Raw genomic sequence first — 6,053 nt, 5'->3', positions numbered from 1 at the left:
GTTCCTGTGGTCTCTGTTGTCCTGAGCTATACTTTTTTGTCCTTGCTAGATCTTTTGCTCTGTGTCTTGTTCCATACGTTTGTCTGTTGTTTCTCCTTTAAGCTTTTTTCCCCCCAGCCATTCAGGTCTGAGTGTCTCAGGAGGTGCTATTATTGCTGAATCTTAGCCTTGTCTCCATTAAGACAAACCCTGTACCCTGACAGTTCCTGAGCCAGTAAGGTAGATCTGTAAGCCAACAAGTTAACAAGCTTTTTGAGGATCTTGATTTTTGTTCAGAACTTGCTTCTCCATTGCTCTAGGGGTACCAAGGGCTGCTGATGATATGATTAAAACCATAATGTCAAGACAAATTCTAATATTCTAAAATTCTGATACAAACTGGGGCCTGATATAAGCTATTAGGGTTTCAGGAACCCCAAACCTGGCAAAGTCTCTCCACTGTAGTTGCCTGTGGCAGCAGGGGGCGTGGTTTAACAGTCTTTTGTGAATGCAGGGGGTACTCTTGGAGAAAGGAGTGGGTGATTTAATAAATGAGCATCCACCTGTGTGTAATTAACAATGCTCTATTGTTCCCATATGTGCTGTCTAGTGAGTGCCCAGTGCTTAGCAGAGAGAAACAGTGGTGCAGTGCAAATTGATTTCCCCTGACAGTGTTCTTGTGACACTGTATGTTCACAAGTATAGAAGACTTCTACAAACATCTACATTCCCTTTTAAATTCAACTAATGTTACTGAAATACTTTTTGCATGTGCACTTGTCCACTTATACACTTGTCCACAACAGAAGGCGACTTTGCACCAGCGTCGCCCCAGCACCTCAGTTAAGAAGGGTTTCAGGCTGTTTCTTTTAGTTAAACATTTTTTCAGTTGTTTAAGCTATTCGTGGGTCAAACTATAAACATACAGGAAAACATGAAATATGTACAAAATCATATTTCGTATGTATTGTCATTTTAAAAGAATTAGAAGCTTTAAAAGAAATTAGAAGAGAGATAAAAATGTGCTGTTGTGTACAATTATGTACAAGTGAGAGGCCACTGGACGCCCTGTTCTTCCCCTGTGAAGTCTTCTGATGGCACTAGTGGGCAGACATTTATAAATAAATAGTTTGCAAATTCATTGTAATACAACTTATAACCAGCAGATGGAAGCTCAGTCATGATTTTTTCAAATGCTGTCAGTATGGTTGGCTCTTTGAGCATATGAGCATATGGTTGCAGGATTTTTCACCAACCCCTTGAAAATATGCAAATATTTTTTTTGTATGTTTTGTACTTCTTATTTTCTGCTATGTGCATGCGGTCAAAGCTATATGTACAGGTCTACCATATGAAACATATAATTTGGGCTATCACTATGTACAAAGTGTATATTTTATATGATCAGCTAATTATTTAGACTACTCTTTAGTCAGTAGATGGGCTACCTGTACATGCCACATGAATCTATACTAGCCTGCCTGATTAATAATAGTAAGGTGACCCAGGTATTATAGACTGATGACCTAGGACACATAGTGAATTGATTTGATAACATCCTGGAGCCGGTAGTCCCAGTGCCCTCTGGCTTTGAGCCACCTGGTTCTTATGGCAGCACATGAATGATAGAATGAGTAAAGACAGAGCTGACCTCATTACCTCATATGCCTGTAGTCCATCACTGTTTATTATATGGCTGTCAGGTGCCTATCAAATTCCAATCATCATTTTAAGCTAGGATAAATGGTAACTGAGTGAGAACTTGCATAATCTCTATGAATCAATAAATAGTTATTGGTGTCATCATACTGATTCTCGAAAAAAAAAAAAAAGAAAAAAAAAGAATGTACAGTTGAGCTCAGGCACAGAGAACCACTGAAAACAGCTGTCGTAAATGACAGAAGAATTGTTTCCCTGGTGAAGAAAAACCTCTTCATAGCATTTGGCCAGATCAAGAACATCCTCCAAGAGGTAGGTGTATCTGTGTCAAAGTCAACAATCAAGAGAAGCCTTCACCAGGAAGTACAGACTGTTTACCACAAGATACCATAAGTAAACCATTGGTAAACCCCAAAACCAGGAAGACCAGATTAGAATTTGCCAAAAACATCATTTTGGCAAGTCCATACAGTTCTAGAAAAAATCCTATGGACAGATGAGACAAAGATCTGTATTATCCGTTCAGATTCAGCCACATGCTTCAGACATCATTGGACTGTTCTTCGCAGTGCAGATGGACAATGACCAAAAGCATACTTCTAAAGTGACCCAAGGCAAAGAAGGTTCAAGATTCAAGGTTTGTTGTCATTGTCAAGGACACCAAAATTGTCGATGCATCTCCAAGGCATATGTGCACACACAAACAGTTCTTACATCCAGCCCTCCCCGTATGACCTCCCATTCACCCACACTGTAACATTTAACATAGTACACATAACATATAACAAAAGACAAGCACCACATCTATTATTTAACTTCAATTCCAATATACTACGGTAGACAGCTAAAATAACAATAACTTTTGTCATTGTCAAAATATTTAGGGATCTGACAGAAGTAACAGGGGCCTAACTGTTTTTTTTGTTTGTTTGTTTGTTTTTTAAAGTGCTACGGACAAGAATGGTAACACAGCAAAACCACGCAAACAAACAAACAAACAAACAAACAAACAAACAAAAACACGTGAAAGATTCAATTTTAGCCAACATTTAAAGATTGACAGGAGCCACAGCCAATCAGGAGTGAAAGAGCATGAGTAAGTAAAATGTGAGTACACTATAAGAGGACTGATGCAGGACTGATGCAGTTTTGACTTTGTTCTTGCTGAACAGGTGAGACATTTATTTGTTCTCTAATTTGTTCTCTAATTAATAATGGCAGTCAGCCGATTTATCCTCATTCTGGAGTTTGTACCTGTAATTCAGATGAGACATTTTTGAGCTAGAGCACTCCTGACAGTCACTAAGGTGTCTGACAGGCCAACAGGAGGTGTTGGTGAGTTTCACCATATTTTTGTATTTTAGACATATCGGAGAAGGATGGTTAAGAACGGTTATTTGAGCACTCTGCTTGCCTGATCTGTGTCATTTTAACCTGTGGTGTGAGTTTACATAGTGTGCTCCAGCAACTGGTTCATGTCAAACCTTTTTGCTATGCTGGAGAACAAAATACACAGATTAGATAATGAAATACACAGAGAACACAGTTCCAGTGAAAATTATATAAAAGAACATTGAAAATGACCTCCACTTTTGTCTAAATTATATATTAGCTAGCTAGCTAGAGTTAGCAGGCAAGCTGCCTGTACATTGCAGTGCTACATTAAGCCAATGGTCTGCTGTGAGATTACAGCAGAGCAATGCTTTTTCTTCAACCAGAACCAGATCCTGTAGCTTTAAATCTCCATCAGCCTTTTCAACTCTCAAGCAATCACAGAATGACGCTTTGGAAGTCTTTTAAACTGATGTGGTTTACATCAGCTATGTGTTGTATTTTCAGTGGAAGCCTTTTAGAAAAAAGAAAATAAATAACATGCAAGTGCAGGCTGATTTAACAGGCTATTATGATGACAGATATGCATGGTTTAATAAATCCATGGTGCAATAATGTGATCCTATACCACTGCACTGTTGAATTTGTTCAGATCTGATCTTAATTAATTTTCTATAACAGCAGCTCTGACAATAGTTCTGACTTCATGGTAAATCACAGGTTTATATTAATTTTAATTTCTTATTTTTTCTATAGTAACAGCTCTCTCACATGACTTGTATGGCAGACACTGCATATGATTTAAGTCTTATAATAAACAATTAAAAAAAAGTGCAGTTATTTAACAAAAACATATGATCGTTGATATATAAAAAGCTTTCTGTAAAAAATATTTATTTAACATTTATGGAAGAAGTCTCCAGTGTTAGCACCAGCCAAATGTAAAGCTGTTTCTTTAAGTCTGTCTTTAGGACAGAGGGATTTGCACTTTCTGGTTTCTCAGGAACATGACAAGCTGTGTTGTTGTTTTTTTTTCAAGAGAGATAAAAAAAGAGTGGTGAGGGTTTATAACTGCTATAACACAAGTGATGGCAGAAATGTTTTTCCATGAATTTCCGTGACATACTGATAAACTGTGTTGTTTAACTGACAAAAAAAAAATTGGTGTAAAAGGTATAAAGCAATTAAAGATGTACAGTTATAGTATGTTTATACTGTGTGTATGTTACTTGTATATTACTGTCACTGAACTTGTATTTCTACATTTATGGGGTTTTGGTTTTATTCTGAGTTTATCAGGAAAATAAATTGGACATAAGGACAATTCTGAAATGTTTTCATAATGACCAAATTTTACCAGAATTTGTGGTATACATAAAGGTATTTAACTCTTTGTGATTAAAATGTTTAAATGTAAAGTTCAAACAAACACATGTCTGGGTGTACCTGGGTGTGGGTTTAAATTTTCTAAAAATATCTTCTGGGATCTTCTGATGCAGCTCTTCAAGGGCCACAAGTCTTAAACATTTAAAGAAAATTAAAAGTGAGAACTGTGTTGTCCAGTTACCAGAAGAGCTATACTTTTCACTGCTGTGCTGTGTTTCGGTGGTTTTTGTCATTGTCTCACGTTTTGCACCTGGCTTCTATAGACACACCTTGTTCTCTTCTCTGTGCAAATAATCATAATGAATGTCACTTAGCACACCCAATCAGATCCTGAGTGCATAGTTTATATACTGTGTGCTGGTGAAAGAGTTCATTTCAGAGGAACTGTTCAGCAGTTCATCTGCATCTTGGCAGCAATACAATCAGTACGGCTGTTTTTTCATTTTCATTTTGCCTTTTAAATTAATTCTACCTCCTGTGCAAGTTTTGCTTTTGTCTCCTTCAGTGTATCTTCTTCAAAACACCTTGCAACAATCTACCTGCAACTCAGGGTTACATAAGCAGATTCTATGGGACACATGAAACTACCTACCTGGGAAAAACAGGTCTACACACTGAGACTTTGGCTGTGCTAATAAATGAGCATGCACATCTGAGAAAGGATACTGCCTTAAAGTCTACCAGAGGTCTTATAAATAACTCCGGTCTCTGGTTACTGCAGCTGTTACTGTGGATGATTCCTGCTTCTTGCACTGTGAGAGAGCTTGGTAAAAACCCAACAAGGCTTGGTGAACTTTTAGCAGTCAAGACATTCATCTCAGACCAGACGAGAACTTACCATGTTTCTTAAGATAGAAACAAAGCATTTGTACCTCTATGTACTAAAGATCATATTCTTATAAAACAACATAAATTAAAACTATGGTATCAGGGGTGGATAAATCATAAATTCATTAGCTAGCCCCCCACCCTATTTTTGTGTTTGCCCCATTCCTCAACAAAAAGTCAAGAAGTTGTTGGATGAAATTTCTGTAAAAAGAAAATATTATTCAAGTCCAGCTCAGTATATCTGAATGCAAGGTGACTGAAGCATTCTGTGATGGCTTTGCTCTGCATGTTCCTGATTCTGAAATCAAATTAATCTGCCTATTAAATATCATTCTACAGTCAAACATATTGCTCCTCAGTTGATGTGTGTAGTGCAGCAGGTGGTGGGATTCGGTTATTGGTTCATGCCATGTATATTCCACATCTATGCCAGGTATTTGTGCCCCTGGAAGGGTTTTGCCTATGTGGATTCTTTCATATATCGAAAAACATACGTCTTCACATCTCATTTCTAAATTGAGGCTTGTCTTGCAGTGTAACCTGGATCATGGTCAAGGTGTGTTAAACCCCTGTGTGGCCTGGTAATTGAGGTGGAAGTCTGGCAGATGCTGGCTGAGCCACTGAATCTCTTGCCTGGTACCCATGATCCCCTTGTTGTCAGTGGAGCCCCGCTGGCTCTTTAGATGAGCAGCAGGTGCTAACGAGTCTAAAGCACTAAAGCAGCCCCTTGATCTAAATGCAGTGTTCTATCAGTAGCACAAATATTTTTCCCTATCTCCTGAAATCCCACAGGAACGGCTTCCATAAGGACAACTGCTGCTGATTCAATTAACATGAAAATCCACAGGAAACGTAGCTGAGTCCTCAGA

The sequence above is a fragment of the Pangasianodon hypophthalmus genome, chromosome 19, assembly GCF_027358585.1.
Source record: "Pangasianodon hypophthalmus isolate fPanHyp1 chromosome 19, fPanHyp1.pri, whole genome shotgun sequence".
Lineage (NCBI taxonomy): Eukaryota > Metazoa > Chordata > Actinopteri > Siluriformes > Pangasiidae > Pangasianodon > Pangasianodon hypophthalmus.
Note: the sequence above shows the minus strand (reverse complement) of the source record.